General features: G+C 37.4%; 1 protein-coding gene across 1 annotated transcript in view; it reads left to right on the top strand.

The window, feature by feature from the left end:
* The window catches only part of Gabra3 (gamma-aminobutyric acid type A receptor alpha3 subunit), a 218036-nt gene that overhangs the window by 100874 nt on the left and 97955 nt on the right, over positions 1 to 19207 (top strand). The window lies entirely within an intron of this gene.

The raw sequence follows: 19207 nt of genomic DNA, 5'->3' as shown, positions 1-19207 counted from the left end.
CCCTTTCTAACTCTGTGAAGAATTGTGTTGGAATTTTGATGGGGATTGCATTGAATGTGTAGTATGTCATATTTTTAGACAAGATCTCATTCTGTGGCGCTGCGAGCCCCGGAACTTACTATGTAGTTAAGACTGGCTTTGAACTCATTGAGGTCTATCTACTTTTGTTACCTGTGTGGTAGAATTAAAGAGGTGTGCCATTATGCCTGGTCAATCTTTTAATCAATGTTTTTCTAGAACCAATGAATTGTTATCTTGTGATGTCTGCAAAAGCACAGCATCCTGCTAATATAACCTGTAGTCTCTCTCAAATTTTTTAATGAGGGTATTATACAAAACCACATCCATCTGGAAGAAGAATTAGAATACATCTGTGACTCTGAGTTGTCTCTGTAGCAAACAGATCTCTTATTGAAGGGAATTAGAGAAACAATTGTGATTCCTTTGAGACATATTATTCTCTGACTCCTTAAATTTATTTTCTTTATAATATTGGAAAAATTCTCTTCTTCAAACTAGCTTCTGAAAATTATAATACAATGTTCTCTGGAGAGACTGAATTAGAAACATGGGATGTTTCTAAGAGTTCAGCTCACTGCTTTTTTTCTTTCTTTAATTAGCTGTTCTTGAAAAATTTTAACTCTACTGGTCTTATTGGTTTCCTGGTCTCACTTAATTTTTTTTGATATACGAAAATCACAACACTTTCATAAAGGGTCCAAGCATTCATAGATGTGTAAGATGTTTAAGGAAAATGTTTTCCATTGACATATTATGCTGTAGGATTTCTGGGATGGGTGAGTGGTTGTTAGGCAAAAGGATAGAAGCTCACCATTAATAGTGAATATTATTCTCTGATTGGCAAAAAGGGATTTTCAAGGGTTTCATCAATTGCCCTTTTGGGACCTAATTTTTTTTCTTCTTCCCTGATAACAATACTGAACTAAGAAAGTGCTTCAAAAACTGATGCAGGTGTGAGGAAGATTGCTCAGTTAGTAAAATGCTTGTTGTGCAAGAACAAAGAACTCACTTTGATCCCTCAGAACCCACTTAGAAACCTAAGCATACAGTGCATGTCTGTAATCCTAGTGATGATGGGGCAGAGACAAGAGAATCCTCAGGCTTATGAGCCAGGTTTGTCTAAATTGGCCAGTATGAGGTTCATTTAGTGCCCTGTCTAAAAAATAATGTGGAAAGCAACTGAACAAGATACCTGATGTTGACTTCTGGCCTCATGGTGCATCTATCTTCCTTCCTTCCTTCCTTCCTTCCTTCCTTCCTTCCTTCCTTCCTTCCTTCCTTCCTTCCTTCCTTCCTTCCTTCCTTCCTTCCTTCCTTCCTTCCTTCCTTCCTCCCTCCCTCCCTCTCTCTTTCATAGTGTAAGGATTAGAGATGTAAAATGTGTCCTAGGTACAATCTTTCTCCTAATTTTCCTTCCCTTGTTTCTCTAGGTAGTCTAGACGTTAGCCCGATTTCCTATAAATCTTCCCATTTTCACCACATTGTCTTTTACCACAATCTCCCATGTTTTGTGAATGCATACCTAATTACAAATTAAGCGAATTCTTTTCTGGTACAGATCTAACATTTTCTGTTCCATAGTCAAACGTTAAAGAGCAACACATTTTGTTTGAGAGGCATCTTCATTATACTAGTTGAGCTCTTGTTTTTGGGAGTGTTAGCCGTGGCCCAGATCCTATCAGCTTATTTTTCAGCCAAAATAAAAGGCATTTCGGACTACAAATTTATATATACGTTAGAGTCTCTACCTCATAAGTGGAGTATTGGGGTCAAAGGGGACAACCTACCTTCAAGCCAAAGTTTTCCAAAATTCAGTTTCAGCAACAAGTAGCACAAGCTTGTGTGAGAAATCCTGTTGCTCTATGCCCATGTGTAAAATAGAAATCCAAGTGAAAGATGGAGCCAGACAGTTGCTGGAAACACAGGTGCGGAATGATTTCTGTCTTGCTGAGCTAGAAGGGCAATAGGCAAAAATAGCTTAGCTCTTGTTTTAAACATCATGGGTTCTTGCATTCCTCCTTAAAATTTAGTAGATTTTCTTCACCATATATATTTTTTCATTTTCTGTATGCCATTAGGACCAATTTCAGAACCTTCAAATGTTTATTTAAAAGCGAATATCTAATTCACTGGTGCTCTAATGTCAGAAGTAGAATTTGAGTAGTTTTTTTCCCCTGGATTTCATTAGATTGATTTCATCAATCATATAGATGATTATGTCAGTTTTTCAATTTCATAACATCTCACAATCTTGTTTCCCTTTTATTCAAAGAAATAATTATTTTATTTATTTTTAGACAGATTTTCTGTGTATCTCTGGCTGTCCTGGAACTCAGGGTGGTCTAAAACTCACAGACTCTGTCTGTCTCTGCCTCCAGAGCGCTGGGCTTAAAGGTGTGTAGCACTATGCTCAGTTTCTATTATATTTTTTTAAGGATTGATTCATTTTTCTCTCCTCCCTCAGTTGATTCTTTGGGTATTTCAACATCAACTCTAGGAGTATCTATTTTAAAACTAGAACTGGTGCCACTACTTAGAGATGATTTACAATCATGTCTAAAAGAGCCCATTCCTCTTGTGCCTTATCTCCAATTACAGAATGTATCAGGGAACATATCAAGGGATGTTCCACAATCTTTTTTCTTTTTGTGTGAGATGGGGTTTCTCTGTGTGGCTGTGGTTGTCTTGTCTCAAACAGAGATCCACCTGCTTCTACCCATCAGGTGCTGGGATTAAAGGGATGTGCCACCATTGCTGCCTGCAATCTTCTTTTCTATCTTTAGCTTTCTGAAAATGTTTCATGGGAAAGTGTTAATTTTTCAAATTCATTTTTGTGTGTCATTTGTATGTTTTTTTGTCTTGTTAGTTTATGTTGAGTCAGTGAGTTGAAGCACATTGATTGGTTTCAAACATTTAAGCCAAACTTCATTCATGATAAATAATTGTACAATATATTAATGATAGGTTTAATATGTGATGATATAAGTCAGATTTGTTTTTATTTTTCAGGTTTTGGGTTTTTTAGTTATAAATAATGCCTCATAATTCTAGATAAATTCTAGAATCAACTTACTAGTTCTTGAAAAACCATCTATAGTGGTTGACATATTTTTGAGGGTATAAGCCATACTGGGATAGTTTTTATCTTTCTAAAATTCATTAGTATGCAATATTCCTGTAATATTCTCCACTTTGTCCTCTATAAATTTCAGTTTATCTGGTTTTATGTGGAGGTACTTGATCCAGTTGGACTTGAGATTTGCATAGGAAGATAAGAATGGGTCGATTTGCATTTTTCTACATGCAGACTGCCAGTTGAACCAGCATCATTTGTTAAAAATGCTGTCTTTTTTCCACTGGACAGTTTTATCATCTTTGTCAAAGATCAAGTGACTATATGTGTGTGGGTTCATTTCTGGGTCTTCAATTGTATTGTATTGATTTACCTGTCTGTCACCGTACCAGTACCATGCAGTTTTTATCACTATTGCTCTGTAATATAGCTTTAGGTTAGGGATGATGATTTCCCCAGAAGTTCTTTTGCTGTCGAGAACAGTTTTTGCTATCCTGGGTTTTTTCTTTTTTTTCTTTTTTTCTTTTTTTGGTATTTGAGATGAATTTGCAAATTGCTCTTTCTAACTCTATGAAGAACTGAGTTGGAATTTTGATGGTGATTGAATTGAGTCTGTAGATTGCTTTTGGCAAGACAGCCCTTTTACTATATTGATCCTGCCACTCCATGAGCATGGGAGATCTTTCCGTCTTCTGAGATATTCCTCGATTTCTTTCTTCAGAGACTTGAAGTTCTTGTCATATAGATCTCTCACTTGCCTGTTTAGAGTCACACCAAGTTATTTTATATTATTTGTGACTATTGTGAAGGGTACATTTCCCTAATGTCTTTCTCAGACTATTTATCCTTTGAGTAAATGAAGGCTACTGATTTGTTTGAGTTAATTTTATATCCAGCCTTAGTCTGTGGTGATCTGATAGGGTATATAAGATTATTTCAATCTTCTTATATCTGTTTTGGCCTGTTTGTGACAAAGTATATGGTCAATTTTAGAGAAGGTACCATGAGGTACTGAGAAGAAGGTATATTCTTTTTCCTTAGGATGAAGTTTTCTATAAATATCTCTTAGCTCCATTTGGTTCATAAGTTCTGTTAGTTTCACTGCAACTCCTTTTAGCTCATGTTTCCAGGATCTGTCCATTGCTGAGAGTGAGGTGTTGAACTCTCCCACTATTATTGCATAAGGTGCAATGTGTGTTTTGAGCTTTAGTAAAGTTTATTTTATGAATATAGGTTCCCTTGCATTTGGAGCATAGATGTTCAGAACTGAGAGTTCATCTTGGTAGATTTTTTTTCTTTGACCAGTATGAAATGTCCTTCGTTATCCTTTTTGATAAATTTTGGTTGAAAGTTGATTTTATTCGATATTAGAATGGCTACTCCAGCTTGTTTCTTGGGACCATTTGCTTGGAAAATTGTTTTCCAGTAATATACTCTGAGGTAATGTCTGTCTTTGTCACTGAGGTGCATTTCCTGTATGTATCAAAATGCTGGGTCCTGTTTACACATCCAGTCTATTAGTCTATGCCTTTTTATTGGGGAATTGAGTCCATTCATATTAAGAGATATTAAAGAAAAGTGATTGTTGCTTCCTGTTATTTTTGTTGTTAGAGATGGAATTATGTTTATGTGGCTATCTTCTTTTNGGTTTGTTGAAAGGTTACTTTCTTGCTTTTTCTATGGTATAGGTTCCCTCCTTGTGTTGGTGTTTTCCATCTATTATCCTTTGTAGGGCTGGATTTATGGAAAGATATTATATAAATTTGGTTTTGTCATAGAATATCTTGGGTTCTCCATCTATGGTAATTGAGAGTTTTGCTGGGTATAGTAGCCTGGGCTGACATTTGTGTTCTCTTAGTGTCTGTATAACATCTGCCCAGGATCTTCTGACTTTCATAATCTCTGGTGAGAAGTCTGGTATAATTCTGATAGGTTTGCCTTTATGTTACTTGACCTTTTTCCTTTAGTGCTTTTAATATTCTTTCTTTGTTTTGTGCATTTGGTGTTTTGATTATCGTGTGACAGGGGAAATTTCTTTTCTGGTCCAGTCTATTTGGAGTTCTGTAGGCTTCTTGTATGTTCATGGGCATCTCTTTCTTTAGGTTAAGGAAGTTTTCTTCTATAATTTTGTTGAAGATATTTACTGGCCTTTAAGTTGGGAACCTTCACTCTCTTCTATACCTATTATCCTTAGGTTTGGTCTTCTCATTGTGTCCTGGATTTCCTGGATGTTTGGTGCTAGGAGTTTTTTGCATTTTGCATTTTCTTTGACTGTTGTGTTAATGTTTTCTATTGTATCTTCTGTCCCTTAGATTCTGTCTTCTATCTCTTGTATTCTCTTGGTGATGCTTGCATCTACAACTCCTGATCTCTTTCCTAGGTGTTCTAACTCCAGGGTTGTCTTCCTTTGTGATTTCCTTATTATTTCTATTTCTCTTTTTAGATCTTAGATGGTTTTGTTCATTTCCTTCNCCTATTTGGTTGTGTTTTCCTGTAATTCTTTAATGGAATTTTGTGTTTCCTCTTTAAGTGCTTCTACCTGTTTACATGTGTTCTCCTGTATATCTTTAAGGGTATAATTTATGTCCTTCTTAAAGTCCCTTTTTATCATTATGAGAAGTGATTTTTATATCTGAGTCTTGCTTTTCTGGTGTCATAGTATATCAGGGACTTGCTATGATGGGAGAATTGGGTTCTGATGATGCCAAGTAATGTTGGTTTCTGTTGCTTATACATGCTTGCCTCCTGCCATCTGATTGTCTCTAGTGCTACCTGCCCTAACTATATGTGACTTGAGTCTGTCCTTCATGTGATCCTGGTTGTGTCAGAACTCCTCAGAGTCCAGCTGTCTCTGTGATCCTGTGTTTCAGGAATCATGTGATCCTGAGATACTGGGTGTGTCAGAGTTTCTGGGAATTAAGTTGCCTCTGGGCCCCTGAGATCCTGGTGTGACCAAGCTCCTGGGATTCTGGGATCCTGGGATCCTGATCATGTAAGAGTGCCAGGGAGTGGAGCTTCCTCTGGATATTTTGGGACTGGCTGATGAGTTTGCACCCAAGGTAAACTGGCCAGTTCTTTTTCTTGAAATGTGATTTTTTTTTAGTGCACTGTTTTCATTTTAAGCCATTGAGAAATTTTCTTCTTATTTTTTATTTTCTTTTCGAAATTTTAAATACAGAGTCACACCATCTTTGTGAGAGTCTGTCCTGAGAGCAGTTCTGCTTTTTATATTCCAAATTTCATAGAAAGGCTTTGATATTTCCTTGTACAACTTGGTCCAATCTCTTTCTGTTCATCAATTTGATGATCTATCAATTAAAGTTCCATTCTTTCACCCAGGACTTAAAAACTGCCAAGTGTCCAATCCATAATCGATTGTTTGTTTGTCTATTTATTCTTCTATCATACAATATGTTCTGATTGCATCTGTGCCCATTCCTTCCACTCCTCCCATTTCCCCTGCACCTCCTCTCTCCTTCAGATCTTCCCTTCATGCATTTCCCTTCAGAAATGAGAAAAAAGCAAGCCTCTCAAGCGGTATCAACCAAACATAGCATAACAAGATGCAATCAGAGAAGGCACAAACTCTCCTATCAAGGATTGATGAGGCAACCAAGTGGTAGGAAAGGGTTCCCAAGAGCAGGCAAAAAAGTCAGAGACAAACTGATTCCCACTCTTTGGAGTCCAAGATAAAACCCAAGCTAAACCATCGTGACAGAAGATATAGAAGAAGTAGATCAGACTCACGCAGTCTATATGATTCTTGCTTTATTCTCTGTGAGTCCCTGAGTCCTGCTTAGTTGATTCTGTGGGATAATCCACTATCATTTTTGTTACACCTGGCATCTTTGTAGGAAATTCTCAGCTGATCTGAAGGTTAAATGTGGCATTTGCTGTTTTTGTCTCCAAGGAGTGTACTATAGATGGTTTGATAAACATGATCACCACATGTCTTTGCCATTGTATATATTATGGATCATTCCACTTGAAGTTTTAATAAATCCAGATATTAGTATCAGTGAGCCGGTAAACGTGGTATAGAATGTTAACTCCTGAATGAGCTTCCAACTTTTCTAAAGTAATTTCCCTTCTAGAAGGGCAATAACTACTTTTCATCATCTCTGAGAGTTACCTATTGAGCTTCTTTGTAAATAAACCTACCAAGAAAGGCAATGTTCCCACTTCAATAACTCTTCTTAAAACATTCTGCTTGCAGTTGACCATGATTGTGAAGGAGTTGATTATTTGCTTGCACTTGAGCAGTACTCCCATCATAAGATGAACCTCCAGAAGTCTACTTTCAGTATCTTCAAGTATTTTTATATTATCTGGTTGCAAGGCCTTTCAGAAGCCTGACCTCTATCCCTCTTCACCAGCATTATGAAATTGTGTTCTACTGAATTTGATGTGATACTGTTTAAAAAGTAAGATTTTATTCTGCTAAATATTTTGGTACCTTAACAAAGTCAGTTTGTTGTTTAATGTAACAAAAATATAGGTTAATTATTACTAATCAATGGGTTATTATACAACACTGTGGTTACTTTATATGTAGATGGATTAAATGGAGCAATTTATGTACATCGATTTCATCCCAGTGCATAATGGAGAAAAAGTATTCATTCCACGTTATTGTCTCCATTAACCACTACCAAATGGTTTAGAGTGCCATATGACTCAGCATTCCTCTCATATTTGTTCCAAAAAAGTGTTTGGTTTGTTAATTTCAATGTTCATTTTCTCTGTTTTAAATCTTTGAGTTTCAGTTCTAACAGAATCATCAGCAGGAGAGCAATGAACATTCAGGTTTTGGGGTAACTATAATTAAAGGGGCCTGACTCTATGCTTCTTGAACTGGGTCAATTTGAAGAACTCTCCCTGTGTGGAGAAGAGCAGTATATGCAACAGTTATGAGGTGATGATAGTTTTAATATATCCTAGCAAGAAAAAAATATAATCTGTGAAGGAGTGCAATGAGGTTCAGAGTGACTAGAATTTCTCTATTATGGAAGTCTTAAGATAGGGTTGGGTTTCATTTAAAATATGTTATAAAGTCATCACAGTCCTTTAAAACAGATTGATGATAGGTCAAGATATACAAAATGCTATTCATGTACTCACTCATAACAAGAACACCTCCAGTGGACTCCTCTTATAAACCCAAGATGCGAGCAATCATCCTCCTGTTGAGGTTCATGGCCTAATTTATTAGATAGATTTGACAATGTACTCCATCTTCTATATTGTTTGTATCTATATTCCCTTGACTTGTGACACATCGTCAACATTTAGGTATCTTAGTCTTTCTACATTTGGTACATGGAACAAAGAGTTTTTTTTTTTTTTTTTTTAAGTTACCATACCAATAGTTTTCATGGGAATTTCTGATCCCTTCTACAAATAAGTTATCTGCATATATTTCTTTTTTAAAAATCAAGATCAACATTTTCTTACCAATTCATTAGTGTTACCACACCTTGTTGTTATAACTCTTCTGTAAATCATTTCTTTTGTTGGAAATAATTACTGAGGAGAAAGAAAGACTACCAGCCATTGTTAAAGTAGGATTGAATCTAGATAACTGGGATATAGTCAAATTTTGGACTGAAGAAATTTAATTATACTTCCAAATTTATCACTATATTGTTATATAGCCTGTAATAAGTGCCATGACTTACATTGCACCAATTTATACATTCATCACATGAGTAAAACATTTTGGGGCAGTAACTCTACAGAATAAAACTTGTAATTCTCCTTCAGAAAACAAGAACAATATTTCCATATTCTTGGAAAAAGAAGCTGATACAGAGGTCATGGAGTACTGCATACTGGCTTTTTTACCATGGCTTACTCAACCTGCTTTCTTATAGAACCCAGGATTATGAGCCAAGGGTTGTCCCCACCTATAATGGGCTGGGCTCTCCCCCATCAATCACTAACTAAGAAAATACCCTACAGCCTCGCCTATAGCCTGATATTATGGAGGCATTTTCTCTACTGGGATTCCTTCCTTTCAGGTAACTTTAGCCTGTTTTACATTGACATAAAATTAGCCAACACAGGCCCTCAAGTGAGATGTATGGGCAGAGTGAGGATTAAAGTTTCTTAAAGCTCTGATGAGTTTTCTCAGTTGTGTTTTGTCATGTGCAAATGTTTTATATTCTCCCACTAGAATCTCTTAGTTTTATTCATATATAAGTAGTCTTTCTGGAATTTATCAAGTAAATTGATACAACAAATGATCATGAGGATGTGGTGAAAGGGACAGCTCAAGAACCTGGACTCCAGAAATTCAAATAACCCCATTAAAAAATGGGGTACAGAGCTAAACAAAGAATTCTCAACTGAGGACTACCAAAGGGCTGAGAAGCACATGAAAAAAATGTTCAACATCCTTAATCATCAGGGAAATGCAAATCAAAACAACCACCTCATGCCAGTCAGAATGGCTAAGATCAAAAATTCAGGTGACAGCAGATGCTGGTGAGAATGTGGAGAAAGAGGAACACTCCTCCATTGCTGGTGGGATTAAAAGCTTGTACAACCACCCTGGAAATCAATCTGGCGGTTCCCCAGAAAATTGGACATAGTACTACTGGAGGATCCAGCATTACATCTCCTGGGCATATACCCAGAAGAGGTTCCAAATGGTAATAAGGACACATGTTCCACTATGTTCATAGCAGAAGTTATGAAATGGCCAGAAGCTGGAAAGAACCCAGAAGTCCCTCAACAGAGGAATGGATACAGAAAATGTACATTTGCACAATGGAATACTCAGCTATTAAAAACAATGAATTCATGAAATTCTTAGGCAAATGGATGGATCTGGACGATATCATCCTGAGTGAGGTAACCCAATCACAAAAGAANTCACNNGATATGCACTCACTGATAAGTGGATATTAGCCCAGAAACTTAGAATACCCAAGATACAATTTGTAAAACACAAGAAAATCAAGAAGAAGGAAGACCAACCTGTGGATACTTCATTCTTCCTTAGAATTGGGAACAAAATGCCCATGGAAGGAGTTACAGAGACAAAGTTAAGCTAAGATGAAAGGATGGACCATCCAGTGACTACCCCACCTGGGGATCCATCCCATAACTAGCCACCAAATGCAGACACTATTGCACATGACAGCAAGATTTTGCTGAAAGGACCCTGATACAGCTGCCTTTTGTGAGGCTATGCCAGTGCCTGGCAAACACAGAAGTGGATGCTCACAGTCATCTATTGGATGGAACACAGGGCCCCCAGTGGAGGAGCTAGAGAAAGTACCCAAGGAGCTAAAGTGGTCTGCAACTCTATAGGTGGAACAACAATATGAACTAATCAGCACCCACAGAGCTCGTGTCTCTAGCTGCATATTTAGTAAAAGATGGCCTAATCGGCCATCACTGGGAAGAGAGGCCCCTTGGTCTTGCAAACTCTATATGCCCCAGTACAGGGGAATGCCAGGGCCAAGAAGTGGGAGTGGGTGGGTAGGGGAGCAGGGTGGGGGGAGGGTATAAGGAACTTTCGGGATAGCATTTGAAATGTAAATGAAGAAAATATCTAATAAAATTTTGAAAAAAAGAAGTGTACATAGAAAAAAAGAAAGAAAAAAGCATCACTAAAGTAATAAAACCAAAAGCCTGTAGAATGGAAGGGTAGGCTAGGTGCAAGCAATGAGAGAATCTCTCCTGTTGTCCAACTACTTTGTAGTCTAGTACAATTTACCTTGGAAATGTTTTCTGAAATAAATACCTCTGTAAAGCTTAGCTATTAACATGGTTCTGTGGGCTACCTTCTTTGTTCCTCTTTCACAGCAAGACAATTTTAATCATAACCTGTGTCCTGCTTGTTTCCCTCTATCTTTCTGATGCTCAGCAGAGCTTTGCCTATAAAAGAGGTATAAGAAAACTGAATTGGACATAAGTGATAAACTCTCATTTTAGTTTATCGTGCATGGGTTGCTTTGTATCTGTTCCTTCTAATTTTTTAGAGTGCACAAAGCTCTGGTATAGAGCTTTCTTTTCTGTGATCCTATAATATTACACTTCTTGTTCCTGATCCCCTACTGTTTTCTGTCTTGGGAAGCTTATTATTTCACTGTGTGCTATGTGGACTGGCACATGTTTTATCTCATCCTGTAGCAGGAACACCTGCTTTTCCTGCCTTTGATGAATTCCTGTTAACCATGCTCACCTTCTTTCATGAGCTCAAGCTACCCTATTTTTACCCCCACACACACACCCACACACACCTCAACCCCCTGCATCCCTTTCCCTGGGTCATCAAATCTCTACAGGATTAGGCACATACTCTCACACTGAGGCCCGACAAGACAGCCCTGTGCTACATATGTAACAGAGGCCCCAAATCTGCCCATCTGTGCTCTTTGGTTGGTGGCTTAGTCTCTAGGAGCTCCTAGGGGTCTTGGTTAGTTGATACTGTTGTTCTTCCTATAGGGTTGTCATCACCCTCAACTCCTTCAGTCCTCCTAACTCTTCCATAAGAGTCCTGACCTTAGTCCAATGCTTGGTCATATCTTCATCTGTCTGAGTCAGCTGACGGTAGAGCTCAGAGGACAGCCTTGCTAGGTTCCTGTCTGCAAGCACAACATGGCATCAGTAATAGTGTCAGGGTTTGGTGTCTGCTCATGGGATGGATCCCAAGTTGGGATGGTCACTGGCCATCCTTTCCTTCAATCTCTGCTCCATTTTTGTCCCTGCATTTATTTCCACTAGACAGGAACAATTTTGGGTCAAAAATTTGAAGGTAGATGGGTTACCCCATGCCTCAACTGGGGACTATATCTATTGGGGTGGTCTCTTCAGGATTCATCTCCCCACTGTTGGACATTTGAGCTAACGTCATCCCCATTGAGTCCTGGGAGCCTTTCACATCCCAGGTCTCTGGGACTTTTTAGAGGTTCTGCCCAACCCATACTGGTGCACATTTCCATTCATTCTCCTGGTCCTCTGGTCTTCTCTCCCATTTCCCTCTATACATAATCCTGCTCCCTTTCCCCCACTCCTCCTCTATCCCACCCAGGTCCCTCCTTCCCTCTGCATACTATGATTATTTTGTTCCCCCTTCTTAGTGGGATTGAAGCATCTACATTTGGGCTTTCTTATTGTTAAGCTTTCTAAGGTCTGTGAGTTATATCATGTATTCTGTACCTTTTGGCTAGTATTCACTAATCAGTGAATAAATACCATGCATGCACATACTTTTGGGTCTGGGTTACCTTGTTCAGGATGATATATTCTAGTTCCATCCATTTGCCTGAAAATCATTTTCATGATGTCCTCATTTGTAATAGCTGAACAGTATTCCAGATCTTCCATGTTCGTGGATTGATAGGATTAACATAGTAAAAATGGCCGTTTTACCAAAAGCTACAGATTCAATGCAATCCCCATCAAAATTTCAACATTATTCTTCACAGACATGGAAAGAGCAATTCTCAACTTCATGTGGAAAATTTCCTGAACTGAACACCCATGTCTCAGACTCTAAGATCAACAATTGATAAATCGGACCTCATGAAACTGAAAATCTTCTGTAAGGAAATTGACACTGTCAATGGGATAAAAGGGCAACCAACTGATTGGGAAAGATCTTCACTAACCCTATATCTGATAGAGGGCAATTATGCAAACTATACAAAGAACTCAAGAAGTTAGATACCACCAACCCAAATAATGGAGTACAGAGCTAAACAGAATAATTCTCAACATTTAGGAATAGCCAAGAAGCACTTAAAGAAATATTTAATATCCTTAGTCACTAGGGAAATGCAAATCAAAATGACCCTGAGACTCCAACTTACACCAATCAGAATGGCTAAGATAAAAACTCAAGAGATAACCATTGCTGGTGGGATTGCAAACTGGTACAACCACTCTGGAAATCAGTCTGGTGGTTCCTCAGAAAATTGGAAATAGTACTACCTGAAGTCCCACTCCTGGGTATATACCTAAAAGATGATTCACTATACCACAAGGACACATGCTCCACTATGTTTATAGCACCCTTATTTGTAATAGCCAGAAGCTAGCAGGATTTTGTACTGCTTAAGCATAAATGTAATATATTTCCATCATGAGCTCTTTCATCATGAACGAGGAAATCTTACTTTTCAACTTTATCTCATTGTAGCTGAGTGGCTTAAACAAGATATTTATCCTCTCTTGAACTTTAATATCTTGTGTTACAAATGTAAGCATAATCATTATACCTTTTAGCTGATTTTCTCACCCCTTTGTCAAGTCTATACTCCTACTTATGTATCCATATCAAAAATATCTGTGGTATATTATTCTATTTTACTAATTGTGATGTTTAGCACCTCTCACTTGAATGGTAGAATTTTTTTATTTTAAGTCTAATACTAACATTGTGTGCTTTTGAAAAAAGAATGCACAATATGGTTAACTGTTTTGCATAGTAACAGTATAATTGCTTAGATAATAAAGATGTAGAACAGTTCCATCAACTTAAAAGTGTCCTCTTGCTTCTTTGCTGCTATTTAGTCCACTCCAACCATCTTCTAGAATCTGGCAATGACTGATCTGGCTCAAATGTTGTATAAATAGAATCAGACACCAGTATCCATTTCTGTATGTCTTCTTTGACTTTCTGATATCTATTTGAAATTCACCCATACTCTTGCATTTACTAGCAATTAATTAAATATTTATTGATTGGTACTCCACAGAACATGTATATTATACTTTATTGATGAACCAATTGGTTATTATGAATAAAGAAACAGTAAATATTTATATAATATTTATCATTGACTTAATTTGTATTCATTTGTACTCAAATAAAAGTAGCATTGCTCATTAATAGGGCAAAGAGATGTTTCCTTTTGTAACACATTTTAAAAATATTTTCCAATGCCAGTATACAATTTTGCATTTTTACCAGTAGCATATGAGAAGGCTTACTCCTCCATACACTTGCAAGCAGTTGATACTACATATAACCACCCCCCTATATACACAAACATTTTTTGAAGTTTATCTTCCAGTCATTTACTAATGATACCAAATTCTGTTTAAAATTTATATCTACAGCTCACATATTTTAAATAATTGATTTATCCTATACACTCTCTTTCATAAACTCTGTAAAGATTATTAGAAAAATTTTGTCTCGGTTGTTTGGTTTTCTTATTTAGTTTTGATACTAATTTTTGTATATATATTCTTGATAAAAGTTCCTTGTCACAAGAAACTATTCCACATTCTGACTTATTTCTTGAAGAAAAGGATTTTAGTTTTGCTAAAATCTCTCTTGTTTTGAGATTTCTTTTGTTGTCTTCTTCTTCTTCTTCTTCTTCTTCTTCTTCTTCTTCTTCTTCTTCTTCTTCTTCTTTCTTCTTCCTTCTTCTTCTTCTTCTTCTTCTTCTTCTTCTTCTTCTTCTTCTTCTTCTTCTTCTTCTTCTTCTTCTTTCTTCTTCTTCTTTCTTCTTCTTCTTTCTTCTTCTTTCTTCTTCTTTCTTCTTTCTTCTTTCTTCTTCTGTCGTTATGCCCCTCCTGGTTCTCCCTCTGACTTTTTCTCATCCCATATCTCCTCCCTACATCTTCAAGAGGATGTCCCCACCCCACAAGGACTCCCCCCTCCCTGGGGCCTCAAGTCTCTTGAGAGTTAGGTGCATCTTCTCTCACTGAGGCCAGTCCTCTGCTGTATATGTGTCAGGGGCCTCATATCAGCTGGTGTATGCTGCCTGGTTGGTGGTCCAGTGTTTGAGAGATCGCAAGGATCTAGGTTAGATGAGACTGCTGGACTTCCTATGGGGTCACCATCCTCCTCAGCTTCTTAAAATCTCACTGAAAAATTTGTTTTTCTGTATTTTGTGGCTTTTATGTCATGTCATAGAAAGTCTTTGTTTGACTCAAATATATACAACTTAAAATTATGGGGCTCATAAGATGACTTAGTGGATAAAGGAACTTGTCACCAAGATGACAATTTTCCCTGGGACCGATATGGTGGAAGGAAAAAACAAATTATCTACAAAACACACATCATAACATTTGTGTGAACATCTCTCTCTCTCTCTCTCTCCCCATTTGTGTGTGTATCTTTTTGTCTCTTTCTGTCTTCTCTTTCTCTCAGTCTCTCACATACAACATTCATGAACGTGTGTATACAGACACACAAAATATAAAAGTAATGACATATTGAAAACTTTAAACTATGTTTCCTTTATCAAGTTTTTCTGACTCTATTAGATTTTTCAATTGTGGCCTATTACCAATTTTTATTTGTCATGTAAGCTGTAAAAAGTGTGTTGGAGTTCATGTTTTGAACTATGTCCGTGTAACAAAATTTATTGCAAAGTTTATGTAGTTTATTCTGGACTATCACCATAGGGGAAAAAATCAATTATCAACCCTGTTCTCTGGAACGTTTTTTTTTAACTCTATAACCAACATCACATTCTTATTGTTGATATAGTTTTATGGTACTTCTTGAAACTTATATCCTGTATAAAAACTCATTTAGAAAATGCATTTGGTGTTTTTTAGCTCTTTCTTTTTTGCATACATTTTGCATTTATAAATTTCTACCAAAGAATAAAAACAACACAAACAAAACTTTATACAAGACATCTTTGGCTTTATTTTATTTTATTTGGAGATTGTGTTCAATCTACTGATGTGTTGATGGAAAATTGAGACTACATTAGTTTAACTACCCCTTTGAATAAATTCTAAATATGTCAGTGGCAAAAGCCTTGTCTGATCATATATCTACTCATGTGCATGTGTATAATATTATCAATTCCCTGATATATTTGCAGGCTTCATAAAACATGAGTTCTCTCAAATTCCCCCCTTTCCCATCTGGATTCACTTTCAAATTCCTTCTCATTCCTTGTGCTGACAAAAATTATCAATAAAATGATTCCTTATAATATTCTGCTATACTTATAGAATGGTGCCTTGTCAAGTCATCATAAGAGAAGCTCCTTCTTCCAGCAGACAGGAGATGGTGCAGAGACCCATAGCTAGATATTATGTGGAGAGAGTCTAAATTGGAGGTCTTCATCAGGTTCCTCCCTTCAGAGCTTGTGGAACCTCAGAGCAGAGGAAGGGGAGATAAGACTTAGGAGTCAGAAGGGATGGAACATGGAGAACATGGCTCACTGAATCAATCAAACAGGGCTCATATGGGCTCACAGATTGAAGCAGCAACCTGCTTCATAGGGCCTGTAAGGGTCTGGACCAGGTTCTCTGCTTATATTTTATGGTGTTTAGCTTGATGTTTTTATGAAATTCCTAACATTGGGAGCAGGTGTATCTCTGTTTCTTGCCTGTTCTTGGGACTCTTTCTCCTACTGGGTAGCCTTGTCCAGCCTCAGTATGAGGGCTTTTGCTTTGTTTCTTTTCCCCTTATTTACTTATTGACTTTAAATCCCCATCACAGTCCCTGTCCTCTCCTCCTAGTTCCACCCTTACAGCCCCTCCCCCACTACCCTCTTTCCTTCTCCTCAGACAAGGGGAAGCCCTCATGGGTACCAACCTAACCTGGCACATCAAGTCACAGCAGGACTAAGCACATCCTCCCTGACTGAGGCCAAGCAAGGTAGTTCACATATAGGAAAGTGATTCATAGCCAGACAAGAGACAATAGAGTCAGAGTCAGCCCCCACACCACTTATTAGGTGACCCTTATAAAGACCAACCTGCACATCTTCTACAAATGTATAAGGGTCTTAAGTCTCCCCTGCTTGTTCTTTTGTTTGGTGGTTCAGTCTCTGTGAGCCTTCTGGGCCCAGTTTAGTTGATTTTGTAGGTCTGGTGGCGTCCTTGACCCCTCCAGGTCATTCAGTCCTATCCCTCACTCTTCCACAAGTCTTTCCAAGCTCTGCCTGATGTTTGGCTGTGAATCTCTGCCTCTGTCTCCATCTGTTGCTATATAAAACCTCTCAGGAGACAGTTATGCTAGACTCCTATATGCAAGCATAGTAGAATATCATTAATAGTGTTAGGGATTCTCTCTCACACATGGGATGAGTCTCAAGTTGGGATAGTTATTTGTTGTCTTTGGTTGTTCTCTTTTGGAGTCCTGTTCTGTTCTGAAGGGAAATGTTAGAGGAGTGGATCTGAGGAGATGGAGCTAGGAGGCGTGGTGCAAAGTGAAACTGTGGTCAGAATGGATTGTATGTAAGAGTACAATAAAAGAAATCTACAATAAAACAAAATGAGAGAATTCAATAAAAAAAAGCTGTGGTTGGTGGTAATTTTATGGAAGAACATCAAAGATGTGCTGCTGTCTTCTTTGTAAGTTTGTCTTTCAAACGTCAAATATATTATTTGTCCATATCTTCTTTATAAATTTTCACTATTTTTTCTGTTTACTCGTTAGACAGGATTATGATATGTCAGTGTATGTCTTTGAAAATGTTTCTCTGTGCTAATTTCTTTGCATTTGAATCACTAATGCTTTGAATAATGATCTGACCATTTCATCCAAAATTTCTAAGAACTTCACATAATGTTCACTGGCGTTTTCCTTGGTCATTTCAATTTTGCTGAGACAGTGGATCTTTTCATTTTGAAATTTCATATTTTTTAAACTTCAATTTGTTTTATGGTTTCTCTTTTAAGGAATTCTGCTATCCATTTTTTTTGTATTTTCCTTTAACTCATTGGCTATAGTTATAATAAGTACCTTAAAATTTTGACCTCTCCAACATCAGGGTCATCTTATAATTTAATCTTATTAATTATATATTTTCCTTTATATTTGGTAAAAATTTCCTGGTTCTTGTTAAGTAGGACATTTACAATATTTTATCATAGAGTCTGGATCCTCTTATAGTTCTATAAGAAGGTTTCTTTATCTCATTTGTTTTAAAAGATCTCTCTGGGTAATAGTCTTTGTTGCTTAACGTTTTAAGCCTTTCTTTTGATGCATTGGTTTATCTCATGTACCACTTTTGAGACAGCATAGGGCCATGGTTGAAGTCTAAGTTCATTTTAAATTCTCACAGGCTGCCATGCAGCTATGGGTCTATTCCATACTTTTTCTGCTCATGAAGTCTCCTGAAATGGAGGCACTAAATTAAATTGTATTGTTCTTCTCAAACCTTTGGTATGCTGACATTAAGTCAGGCCTTGCACATACAGCTCAACTGAGAAGATTATCATGCAGAACAGGTGGAATACTTTGCTCAACATTTTTTTCTGTTCTGGAATGTCCACATAGTCTTTGTCCCACACGAATCCCTTTCTCTGCTTTTCCTAATAATATACATGAGGCTTCTGTCATAGTTTCAGCCACTTGTGCCACAGCCCCACCTTGCAGTTACTCCTTTAGAGAAAACTTGGTAACGAAAGTAAGAAAAAATAGGATCTTCCGGTAGTAGTATGTCCAGTTTTCTGAGGAACCGCCAGACTGATTTCCAGAGTGGTTATACAAGCTTGCAACCCCACCAGCAATGGAGGAGTGCTCCTATTTCTCCACAACCTTGCCAGCATCTGCTGTCCCCTGAATTTTTGAAATTAGCCATTCTGACTGGTGTGAGGTGAAATTTCAGGGTTGTTTTGATTTACAGTTCCCTGATGATTAAGGATTTTGAACTTTTTTCAAGTGCTTCTCAGCCCTTGGGTACTCCCCAGTTGAGCATTCTTTGTTTAGCTCTGTACCCCATTTTTAATGGGGTTATTTGAATTTTTGGAGTTCAGCTTCTTGAGCTCTTTGTATATATTGGATATTAGTCCCCTATCCGATTTAGGATTGGTACAAATCCTTTCCCAATCTGTTGGTGGCCTTTTTGTCTTATTGACAGTATCTTTTGCCTTACAGAAGCTTTGCAATTTTATGAGGTCCCATTTGTTGATTCTTGATCTTACAGCACATGCCATTGCTGTTCTGTTAAGGAATTATTCCCCTGTTCCCATTTCTTCAAGGTTTTTCCCCACTTTCTCCTCTATATATTTCAGTGTCTCTGGTTTTATGTGGAGTTCTTTGATCCACTTAGACTTCAGCTTTGTACAAGGTATATACCCAGAAGATGTTCGAACTTGTAATAAAGACACATGCTCCACAACGTTCATAGCTGTCCTATTTATAATAGCCAGAAGCTGGAAAGAACCCAG

The sequence above is a fragment of the Mus pahari genome, chromosome X (genome assembly GCF_900095145.1).
Source record: "Mus pahari chromosome X, PAHARI_EIJ_v1.1, whole genome shotgun sequence".
NCBI classification, from domain to species: Eukaryota; Metazoa; Chordata; class Mammalia; order Rodentia; family Muridae; genus Mus; species Mus pahari.
Note: the sequence above shows the minus strand (reverse complement) of the source record. Positions and strands in the feature narration are given on the sequence as shown.